Here is a 12,520-nt window from a genome sequence, read left to right as displayed (position 1 = left end):
CAAGTTTGATTACATGTGAACAGAAAGATTGAGTGTAAACTGGATTTCTAACAGCTATGTGCTAAAGCATACTTACTCACTGAAAAAAGTTTGCAACTCACAAGTTTGTATCTGAGAATAAGCATATCTTACTGCTGGAAATAAATGCGCATGTGGTATTGAAGCTGCTTTATGAATCAGAACTAGAAATTTAGATGTAATGTATGTCTAAAGCCCTCATTATGAGTTGCACTGTACTGACATGGTGCAAACTCCTTGCCCATGGTGCAAACTCCTTGCCCATGGTTTCCAAAAGGGTGCTGTAACACGCTGCATGGAATGGGGATAACTGTGCAAACCTGGTTTCCTGGGTGTAAAACCACAAAAAACAAATTCTATGGATTTAACACTACCATGGTACCACCTACTCTAAGCAGGTGGTAATTCGGAATGGAAGAAGAGGGGGTCTGTGCAGGGTGGAAGTGGAAAGAGGTTGGATGGTAGTGTAGGGGAGGGAAGGAGAAGGTAAAGGGAGAGGAAAAGGCGAAGGTGAATAGAAAGGGGAGGAAGTGTCCTGACTTGAAAAGTAGGTCAGCCAGGGCCCACTAGGACTGGCTGCAGATAAAGCCTTAATCAATTTTTACAGGCTAGTAAAATGAAGTCCAGTTTTCCTGCACCTGGGATAACCGGTTGTAAACACAACAGGCCTTTCGTGATCATTCATAGCAGAATTCCATACCAGAATATAGCTCTGCCCACCTCGAAATGAGGACCTAAAGCAGCAGTAAGATATCAATACTCACAGAAAAAGCTTGTGAACTGGGCTGAGGTATTCTCTACACAATGTGCCTTTTCCAGCCATGCATTCCCAAATGGAATTCTCGTTCCATACTGTCAAAAGGAAAGCACTCAAGTCTGATGGAGAAGAAAGAGAAATAGCACAGGTCATTGTATGTATGTGTGGGATGTGCTTGTGCTGCTGTGATGGATAAATAAAGAAACACAGACAGAGAAAACAGGAACTTATTTTTGTATTCAAAATTATTAATGACAATTTTATCACAAGTACAAAACACTGCGAGTCATTGTTACAAAACAATAACAAGTAATATTTAGTTTATGTAGCTCAGGTATGGCATACACTATTTTGAGTTGATGAAGAGAGCCCTTTTGTGGTCAAAAAGCTTGTGATTTACATAATCACAGGCTTTGTTACCGCAATGTTCTCACAGTAAACTGCTAGCTGTAAGGCTTTCTAACTCACAGTGTGCACTTTGTGACTCATTGCATTTCATTATGATTAGAAAAGTGAAGTGGGCTAGAAAGTGCATCCAGATACTTCTAAATCTTAGTGCTATCTAGAAATGTTTTGCGACATCAATGTCAGTAGCATATCATTGATTGGATGCAAGGTGGAATGTGTCACCAAGGGACAGCTGCCACTTTCTGAATATGCGCTGTTACAATTCTTGGATTGTAATGTGTGGCCCAGGAGACCACTCCATTCGCCCCCTCCCCCGCCCCCACTGAAATGAGTGAGTGCCTTTTTTATTGCTGCAGCTCCCTTGCCTTCAAATGACAAGGGCTGTAGTTAAAAAGTATACATTTTGTAAATGTGAACACAGTGATGGAAGTCTGCTGTCCATCGTGGGCCTCTACCTCTGCATTCATAGCTGTTCTGAGGGATCGACAAAAAAAGAATCCTGCACCACTAATATTGATGATATAGTCATTCTTCAAGTGCTACTGAATGCTATTTGTTTGTACAGTGATGGATTAGTAGATCAGTCAAAGTGCAAATTTTATATTAGGTCTCATCACAGATGCTGCTCACAAATTACTTTGCAGTGTGACATTTGATGTTTTACAACATTTGTCCTATTGAAGTGTTATGTTCTAGATCAATGTATTACTTAGACCCATAAATGAGAAAGGAAACAATGCAGGCTTTGTGATATTTCTAAAGGATGGCGTATCAATACAACATTTTTAGAATTTAAGATACAAATGTGTACAAAACTTCATATCAAAAAATATTTTTTGGGAGACAACAGCAACAGAGCATTGTAAAATTAATGTAACTGTATTAATGGTACTAAGCAATAATGGTATCACCGACAGAAGAATAAATACCCAAAGGGAAAAAGAAAGGAGCGAAAGGAAAGAGCAATAGGGAAGCAAAGAATAAGTAATCCAATGGACAAGATCATCATGAAAGAAACAAATTTAACCCCTTCGCTGCCAGGCCTTTTCCCCCTCCTGTGCCAGGCCTTTTTTTGCCTATTTGGGGCAGTTCGCGCTTAGGCCCTAATAACTTTTTGTCCACATAAGCTAACCAAGCCAAATTTGCGTCCTTTTTTTCCAACATCCTAGGGATTCTAGAGGTACCCAGACTTTGTGGGTTCCCTTGAAGGAGGCCAAGAAATTGGCCAAAATACAGTGAAAATTTCGTTTTTTTTAAAAAAAAATGGAAAAAGTGGCTGCAGAAGAAGGCTTGTGGATTTCCCCCTGAAAATGGCATCAACAAAGGGTTTGTAGTGCTAAACTCAGCAGCTTCCTAGCTTTCAGGAACAGGCAGACTTGAATCAGAAAACCCAATTTTTCAACACAATTTTGGCATTTTACTGGGGCATACCCCATTTTTGCAATTTTTGGTGCTTTCAGCCTCCTTCCAGTCAGTGACAGGAATGGGCATGAAACCAATGCTGGATCCCAGAAACCTAACCATTTCTGAAAAGTAGACAAAATTCTGAATTCAGCAAGGGGTCATTTGTGTAGATCCTACAAGGGTTTCCTACAGAAAATAACAACTGAAAAAGAAAAATATTGAAATTGAGGTGAAAAAAACATCAATTTTTCTCTACGTTTTACTCTGTAACTTTTCCCTGCAATGTCAGATTATGGAAAGCAATATACCGTTATGTCTGCTGGACTCCTCTGGTTGCGGGGATATATAGGGCTTGTAGGTTCATCAAGAACCCGAGGAACCCAGAGCCAATAAATGAGCTGCACCCTGCAGTGTGTTTTCATTCTATACCGGGTATACAGCAATTCATTTGCTGAAATATAAAGAGTAAAAAATTGCTATCAAGAAAACCTTTGCATTTCCAAAAAGGGCACAAGATAAGGTGCTGAGGAGCAGTGGTTATTTGCACATCTCTGAATTCCGGGGTGACCATACAAGCATGTGAATTATAGGGAATTTCTCAAATAGATGTCTTTTTTACACACTCTCCTATATTTGGAAGGAAAAAATGTAGAGAAAGACAAGGGGCAATAGCACTTGTTTTGCTAATCTATCTTCCCCCAAGTCTCCCGATAACAATGATAACTCACTTGTGTGGGTAGGCCTAGCGCCCGCAACAGGAAACGCCCCAAAGCGCAACGTGGACACATCCAAAATTTTGGGAGAAAACAGAGGTGTTTTTTGCGAAGTGCCTACCTGTAGATTTTGGCCTCTAGCTCAGCCGGCACCTAGGGAAACCTACCAAACCTGTGCATTTCTGAAAACTAGAGACCTAGGGGAATCCAAGGAGGGGTGACTTGCGGGGCTCGGACCAGGTTCTGTTACCCAGAATCCTTTGCAAACCTCAAAATTTGGCTAAAAAAACACATGTTCCTCACATTTCTGTGGCAGAAAGTTCTGGAATCTGAGAGGAGCTACAAATTTCCTTCCACCCAGCGTTCCCCCAAGTCTCCCGATAAAAATGATACCTCATTTGCGTGGGTAGGCCTAGCGCCGGCGACAGGAAACACCCCAAAGCGCAACATGGACACATCCAAAATTTTGGGAGAAAACAGAGGTGTTTTTTGCGAAGTGCCTACCTGTAGATTTTGGCCTCTAGCTCAGCCGGCACCATAGGAAACCTACCAAACCTGTGCATTTCTGAAAACTAGAGACCTAGGGGAATCCAAGGAGGGGTGACTTGCGGGGCTCGGACCAGGTTCTGTTACCCAGAATCCTTTGCAAACCTCAAAATTTGGCTAAAAAAACACATGTTCCTCACATTTCTGTGGCAGAAAGTTCTGGAATCTGAGAGGAGCTACAAATTTCCTTCCACCCAGCGTTCCCCCAAGTCTCCCGATAAAAATGATACCTCATTTGCGTGGGTAGGCCTAGCGCCGGCGACAGGAAACACCCCAAAGCGCAACGTGGACACATCCAAAATTTTGGGAGAAAACAGAGGTGTTTTTTGCGAAGTGCCTACCTGTAGATTTTGGCCTCTAGCTCAGCCGGCACCAAGGGAAACCTACCAAACCTGTGCATTTCTGAAAACTAGAGACCTAGGGGAATCCAAGGAGGGGTGACTTGCGGGGCTCGGACCAGGTTCTGTTACCCAGAATCCTTTGCAAACCTCAAAATTTGGCTAAAAAAACACATGTTCCTCACATTTCTGTGGAAGAAAGTTCTGGAATCTGAGAGGAGCTACAAATTTCCTTCCACCCAGCGTTCCCCCAAGTCTCCCGATAAAAATGATACCTCATTTGCGTGGGTAGGCCTAGCGCCGGCGACAGGAAACACCCCAAAGCGCAACGTGGACACATCCAAAATTTTGGGAGAAAACAGAGGTGTTTTTTGCGAAGTGCCTACCTGTAGATTTTGGCCTCTAGCTCAGCCGGCACCAAGGCAAACCTACCAAACCTGTGCATTTCTGAAAACTAGAGACCTAGGGGAATCCAAGGAGGGGTGACTTGCGGGGCTCGGACCAGGTTCTGTTACCCAGAATCCTTTGCAAACCTCAAAATTTGGCTAAAAAAACACATGTTCCTCACATTTCTGTGGCAGAAAGTTCTGGAATCTGAGAGAAGCTACAAATTTCCTTCCACCCAGCGTTCCCCCAAGTCTCCCGATAAAAATGATACCTCACTTGCGTGGGTAGGCCTAGCGCCGGCGACAGGAAACACTCCAAAGCGCAACGTGGACACATCCTAAATTTTGGAAAAAAACAGAGGTGTTTTTTGCGAAGTGCCTACCTGTAGATTTTGGCCTCTAGCTCAGCCGGCACCTAGGGAAACCTACCAAACCTGTGCATTTCTGAAAGCTAGAGACCTAGGGGAATCCAAGTAGGGGTGACTTGCGGGGCTCGGACCAGGTTCTGTTACCCAGAATCCTTTGCAAACCTCAAAATTTGGCTAAAAAAACACATGTTCCTCACATTTCTGTGGCAGAAAGTTCTGGAATCTGAGAGGAGCTACAAATTTCCTTCCACCCAGCGTTCCCCCAAGTCTCCCGATAAAAATGATACCTCACTTGCATGGGTAGGCCTAGCGCCGGCGACAGGAAACACCCCAAAGCGCAACGTGGACACATCCTAAATTTTGGAAAAAAACAGAGGTGTTTTTTGCGAAGTGCCTACCTGTAGATTTTGGCCTCTAGCTCAGCCGGCACCTAGGGAAACCTACCAAACCTGTGCATTTCTGAAAACTAGAGACCTAGGGGAATCCAAGGAGGGGTGACTTGCGGGGCTCGGACCAGGTTCTGTTACCCAGAATCCTTTGCAAACCTCAAAATGTGGCTAAAAAAACACATGTTCCTCACATTTCTGTGGCAGAAAGTTCTGGAATCTGAGAGGAGCTACAAATTTCCTTCCACCCAGCGTTCCCCCAAGTCTCCCGATAAAAATGATACCTCACTTGCGTGGGTAGGCCTAGCGCCGGCGACAGGAAACACACCAAACCGCAACGTGGACACATCCTAAATTTTGGAAAAAAACAGAGGTGTTTTTTGCGAAGTGCCTACCTGTAGATTTTGGCCTCTAGCTCAGCCGGCACCTAGGGAAACCTACCAAACCTGTGCATTTCTGAAAACTAGAGACCTAGGGGAATCCAAGGAGGGGTGACTTGCGGGGCTCGGACCAGGTTCTGTTACCCAGAATCCTTTGCAAACCTCAAAATTTGGCTAAAAAAACACATGTTCCTCACATTTCTGTGGCAGAAAGTTCTGGAATCTGAGAGGAGCTACAAATTTCCTTCCACCCAGCGTTCCCCCAAGTCTCCCGATAAAAATGATACCTCACTTGCGTGGGTAGGCCTAGCGCCGGCGACAGGAAACACACCAAACCGCAACGTGGACACATCCTAAATTTTGGAAAAAAACAGAGGTGTTTTTTGCGAAGTGCCTACCTGTAGATTTTGGCCTCTAGCTCAGCCGGCACCTAGGGAAACCTACCAAACCTGTGCATTTCTGAAAACTAGAGACCTAGGGGAATCCAAGGAGGGGTGACTTGCGGGGCTCGGACCAGGTTCTGTTACCCAGAATCCTTTGCAAACCTCAAAATTTGGCTAAAAAAACACATGTTCCTCACATTTCTGTGGCAGAAAGTTCTGGAATCTGAGAGGAACTACAAATTTCCTTCCACCCAGCGTTCCCCCAAGTCTCCCGATAAAAATGATACCTCACTTGCGTGGGTAGGCCTAGCGCCGGCAACAGGAAACACCCCAACGCGCAACGTGGACACATCCTAAATTTTGGAAAAAAACAGAGGTGTTTTTTGCGAAGTGCCTACCTGTAGATTTTGGCCTCTAGCTCAGCCGGCACCTAGGGAAACCTACCAAACCTGTGCATTTCTGAAAACTAGAGACCTAGGGGAATCCAAGGAGGGGTGACTTGCGGGGCTCGGACCAGGTTCTGTTACCCAGAATCCTTTGCAAACCTCAAAATTTGGCTAAAAAAACACATGTTCCTCACATTTCTGTGGCAGAAAGTTCTGGAATCTGAGAGGAGCTACAAATTTCCTTCCACCCAGCGTTCCCCCAAGTCTCCCGATAAAAATGATACCTCACTTGCGTGGGTAGGCCTAGCGCCGGCGACAGGAAACACCCCAAAGCGCAACGTGGACACATCCTAAATTTTGGAAAAAAACAGAGGTGTTTTTTGCGAAGTGCCTACCTGTAGATTTTGGCCTCTAGCTCAGCCGGCACCTAGGGAAACCTACCAAACCTGGGCATTTCTGAAAACTAGAGACCTAGGGGAATCCAAGGAGGGGTGACTTGCGGGGCTCGGACCAGGTTCTGTTACCCAGAATCCTTTGCAAACCTCAAAATTTGGCTAAAAAAACACATGTTCCTCACATTTCTGTGGCAGAAAGTTCTGGAATCTGAGAGGAACTACAAATTTCCTTCCACCCAGCGTTCCCCCAAGTCTCCCGATAAAAATGATACCTCACTTGCGTGGGTAGGCCTAGCGCCGGCGACAGGAAACACCCCAAAGCGCAATGTGGACACATCCTAAATTTTGGAAAAAAACAGAGGTGTTTTTTGCGAAGTGCCTACCTGTAGATTTTGGCCTCTACCTCAGCCGGAACCTAGGGAAACCTACCAAACCTGTGCATTTCTGAAAACTAGAGACCTAGGGGAATCCAAGGAGGGGTGACTTGCGGGGCTCGGACCAGGTTCTGTTACCCAGAATCCTTTGCAAACCTCAAAATTTGGCTATAAAAACACATGTCCCTCACATTTTTGTGGCAGAAAGTTCTGGAATCTGAGAGGAGCTACAAATTTCCTTCCACCCAGCGTTCCCCCAAGTCTCCCGATAAAAATGATACCTCACTTGCGTGGGTAGGCCTAGCGCCGGCGAAAGGAAACACCCCAAAGCGCAACGTGGACACATCCTAAATTTTGGAAAAAAACAGAGGTGTTTTTTGCAAAGTGCCTACCTGTAGATTTTGGCCTCTAGCTCAGCCGGCACCTAGGGAAACCTACCAAACCTGTGCATTTCTGAAAACTAGAGAACTAGGGGAATCCAAGGAGGGGTGACTTGCGGGGCTCGGACCAGGTTCTGTTACCCAGAATCCTTTGCAAACCTCAAAATTTGGCTAAAAAAACACATGTTCCTCACATTTCTGTGGCAGAAAGTTCTGGAATCTGAGAGGAGCTACAAATTTCCTTCCACCCAGCGTTCCCCCAAGTCTCCCGATAAAAATGATACCTCACTTGCGTGGGTAGGCCTAGCGCCGGCGACAGGAAACACCCCAAAGCGCAACGTGGACACATCCTAAATTTTGGAAAAAAACAGAGGTGTTTTTTGCGAAGTGCCTACCTGTAGATTTTGGCCTCTAGCTCAGCCGGCACCTAGGGAAACCTACCAAACCTGTGCATTTCTGAAAACTAGAGACCTAGGGGAATCCAAGGAGGGGTGACTTGCGGGGCTCGGACCAGGTTCTGTTACCCAGAATCCTTTGCAAACCTCAAAATTTGGCTAAAAAAACACATGTTCCTCACATTTCTGTGGCAGAAAGTTCTGGAATCTGAGAGGAACTACAAATTTCCTTCCACCCAGCGTTCCCCCAAGTCTCCCGATAAAAATGATACCTCACTTGCGTGGGTAGGCCTAGCGCCGGCGACAGGAAACACCCCAAAGCGCAACGTGGACACATCCTAAATTTTGGAAAAAAACAGAGGTGTTTTTTGCCAAGTGCCTACCTGTAGATTTTGGCCTCTAGCTCAGCCGGCACCTAGGGAAACCTACCAAACCTGTGCATTTCTGAAAACTAGAGACCTAGGGGAATCCAAGGAGGGGTGACTTGCGGGGCTCGGACCAGGTTCTGTGACCCAGAATCCTTTGCAAACCTCAGAATTTGGCTAAAAAAACACATGTTCCTCACATTTCTGTGGCAGAAAGTTCTGGAATCTGAGAGGAGCTACAAATTTCCTTCCACCCAGCGTTCCCCCAAGTCTCCCGATAAAAATGATACCTCACTTGCGTGGGTAGGCCTAGCGCCGGCGACAGGAAACACCCCAAAGCGCAACGTGGACACATCCTAAATTTTGGAAAAAAACAGAGGTGTTTTTTGCGAAGTGCCTACCTGTAGATTTTGGCCTCTAGCTCAGCCGGCACCTAGGGAAACCTACCAAACCTGTGCATTTCTGAAAACTAGAGACCTAGGGGAATCCAAGGAGGGGTGACTTGCGGGGCTCGGACCAGGTTCTGTTACCCAGAATCCTTTGCAAACCTCAAAATTTGGCTAAAAAAAACACATGTTCCTCACATTTCTGTGGCAGAAAGTTCTGGAATCTGAGAGGAACTACAAATTTCCTTCCACCCAGCGTTCCCCCAAGTCTCCCGATAAAAATGATACCTCACTTGCGTGGGTAGGCCTAGCGCCGGCGACAGGAAACACCCCAAAGCGCAACGTGGACACATCCTAAATTTTGGAAAAAAACAGAGGTGTTTTTTGCGAAGTGCCTACCTGTAGATTTTGGCCTCTAGCTCAGCCGGAACCTAGGGAAACCTACCAAACCTGTGCATTTCTGAAAACTAGAGACCTAGGGGAATCCAAGGAGGGGTGACTTGCGGGGCTCGGACCAGGTTCTGTTACCCAGAATCCTTTGCAAACCTCAAAATTTGGCTATAAAAACACATGTCCCTCACATTTTTGTGGCAGAAAGTTCTGGAATCTGAGAGGAGCTACAAATTTCCTTCCACCCAGCGTTCCCCCAAGTCTCCCGATAAAAATGATACCTCACTTGCGTGGGTAGGCCTAGCGCCGGCGAAAGGAAACACCCCAAAGCGCAACGTGGACACATCCTAAATTTTGGAAAAAAACAGAGGTGTTTTTTGCGAAGTGCCTACCTGTAGATTTTGGCCTCTAGCTCAGCCGGCACCTAGGGAAACCTACCAAACCTGTGCATTTCTGAAAACTAGAGAACTAGGGGAATCCAAGGAGGGGTGACTTGCGGGGCTCGGACCAGGTTCTGTTACCCAGAATCCTTTGCAAACCTCAAAATTTGGCTAAAAAAACACATGTTCCTCACATTTTTGTGGCAGAAAGTTCTGGAATCTGAGAGGAGCTACAAATTTCCTTCCACCCAGCGTTCCCCCAAGTCTCCCGATAAAAATGATACCTCACTTGCGTGGGTAGGCCTAGCGCCGGCGAAAGGAAACACCCCAAAGCGCAACGTGGACACATCCTAAATTTTGGAAAAAAACAGAGGTGTTTTTTGCAAAGTGCCTACCTGTAGATTTTGGCCTCTAGCTCAGCCGGCACCTAGGGAAACCTACCAAACCTGTGCATTTCTGAAAACTAGAGAACTAGGGGAATCCAAGGAGGGGTGACTTGCGGGGCTCGGACCAGGTTCTGTTACCCAGAATCCTTTGCAAACCTCAAAATTTGGCTAAAAAAACACATGTTCCTCACATTTCTGTGGCAGAAAGTTCTGGAATCTGAGAGGAGCTACAAATTTCCTTCCACCCAGCGTTCCCCCAAGTCTCCCGATAAAAATGATACCTCACTTGCGTGGGTAGGCCTAGCGCCGGCGACAGGAAACACCCCAAAGCGCAACGTGGACACATCCTAAATTTTGGAAAAAAACAGAGGTGTTTTTTGCGAAGTGCCTACCTGTAGATTTTGGCCTCTAGCTCAGCCGGCACCTAGGGAAACCTACCAAACCTGTGCATTTCTGAAAACTAGAGACCTAGGGGAATCCAAGGAGGGGTGACTTGCGGGGCTCGGACCAGGTTCTGTTACCCAGAATCCTTTGCAAACCTCAAAATTTGGCTAAAAAAACACATGTTCCTCACATTTCTGTGGCAGAAAGTTCTGGAATCTGAGAGGAACTACAAATTTCCTTCCACCCAGCGTTCCCCCAAGTCTCCCGATAAAAATGATACCTCACTTGCGTGGGTAGGCCTAGCGCCGGCGACAGGAAACACCCCAAAGCGCAACGTGGACACATCCTAAATTTTGGAAAAAAACAGAGGTGTTTTTTGCCAAGTGCCTACCTGTAGATTTTGGCCTCTAGCTCAGCCGGCACCTAGGGAAACCTACCAAACCTGTGCATTTCTGAAAACTAGAGACCTAGGGGAATCCAAGGAGGGGTGACTTGCGGGGCTCGGACCAGGTTCTGTGACCCAGAATCCTTTGCAAACCTCAGAATTTGGCTAAAAAAACACATGTTCCTCACATTTCTGTGGCAGAAAGTTCTGGAATCTGAGAGGAGCTACAAATTTCCTTCCACCCAGCGTTCCCCCAAGTCTCCCGATAAAAATGATACCTCACTTGCGTGGGTAGGCCTAGCGCCGGCGACAGGAAACACCCCAAAGCGCAACGTGGACACATCCTAAATTTTGGAAAAAAACAGAGGTGTTTTTTGCGAAGTGCCTACCTGTAGATTTTGGCCTCTAGCTCAGCCGGCACCTAGGGAAACCTACCAAACCTGTGCATTTCTGAAAACTAGAGACCTAGGGGAATCCAAGGAGGGGTGACTTGCGGGGCTCGGACCAGGTTCTGTTACCCAGAATCCTTTGCAAACCTCAAAATTTGGCTAAAAAAACACATGTTCCTCACATTTCTGTGGCAGAAAGTTCTGGAATCTGAGAGGAACTACAAATTTCCTTCCACCCAGCGTTCCCCCAAGTCTCCCGATAAAAATGATACCTCACTTGCGTGGGTAGGCCTAGCGCCGGCGACAGGAAACACCCCAAAGCGCAACGTGGACACATCCTAAATTTTGGAAAAAAACAGAGGTGTTTTTTGCGAAGTGCCTACCTGTAGATTTTGGCCTCTAGCTCAGCCGGAACCTAGGGAAACCTACCAAACCTGTGCATTTCTGAAAACTAGAGACCTAGGGGAATCCAAGGAGGGGTGACTTGCGGGGCTCGGACCAGGTTCTGTTACCCAGAATCCTTTGCAAACCTCAAAATTTGGCTATAAAAACACATGTCCCTCACATTTTTGTGGCAGAAAGTTCTGGAATCTGAGAGGAGCTACAAATTTCCTTCCACCCAGCGTTCCCCCAAGTCTCCCGATAAAAATGATACCTCACTTGCGTGGGTAGGCCTAGCGCCGGCGAAAGGAAACACCCCAAAGCGCAACGTGGACACATCCTAAATTTTGGAAAAAAACAGAGGTGTTTTTTGCGAAGTGCCTACCTGTAGATTTTGGCCTCTAGCTCAGCCGGCACCTAGGGAAACCTACCAAACCTGTGCATTTCTGAAAACTAGAGAACTAGGGGAATCCAAGGAGGGGTGACTTGCGGGGCTCGGACCAGGTTCTGTTACCCAGAATCCTTTGCAAACCTCAAAATTTGGCTAAAAAAACACATGTTCCTCACATTTCTGTGGCAGAAAGTTCTGGAATCTGAGAGGAGCTACAAATTTCCTTCCTCCCAGCGTTCCCCCAAGTCTCCCGATAAAAATGATACCTCACTTGCGTGGGTAGGCCTAGCGCCGGCGACAGGAAACACCCCAAAGCGCAACGTGGACACATCCTAAATTTTGGAAAAAAACAGAGGTGTTTTTTGCGAAGTGCCTACCTGTAGATTTTGGCCTCTAGCTCAGCCGGCACCTAGGGAAACCTACCAAACCTGTGCATTTCTGAAAACTAGAGACCTAGGGGAATCCAAGGAGGGGTGACTTGCGGGGCTCGGACCAGGTTCTGTTACCCAGAATCCTTTGCAAACCTCAAAATTTGGCTAAAAAAACACATGTTCCTCATATTTCTGTGGCAGAAAGTTCTGGAATCTGAGAGGAACTACAAATTTCCTTCCACCCAGCGTTCCCCCAAGTCTCCCGATAAAAATGATACCTCACTTGCGTGGGTAG

This window comes from Pleurodeles waltl, chromosome 9 (assembly GCF_031143425.1).
Source record: "Pleurodeles waltl isolate 20211129_DDA chromosome 9, aPleWal1.hap1.20221129, whole genome shotgun sequence".
Classification (NCBI taxonomy): Eukaryota; Metazoa; Chordata; class Amphibia; order Caudata; family Salamandridae; genus Pleurodeles; species Pleurodeles waltl.
This window is presented reverse-complemented; position numbering follows the sequence as displayed.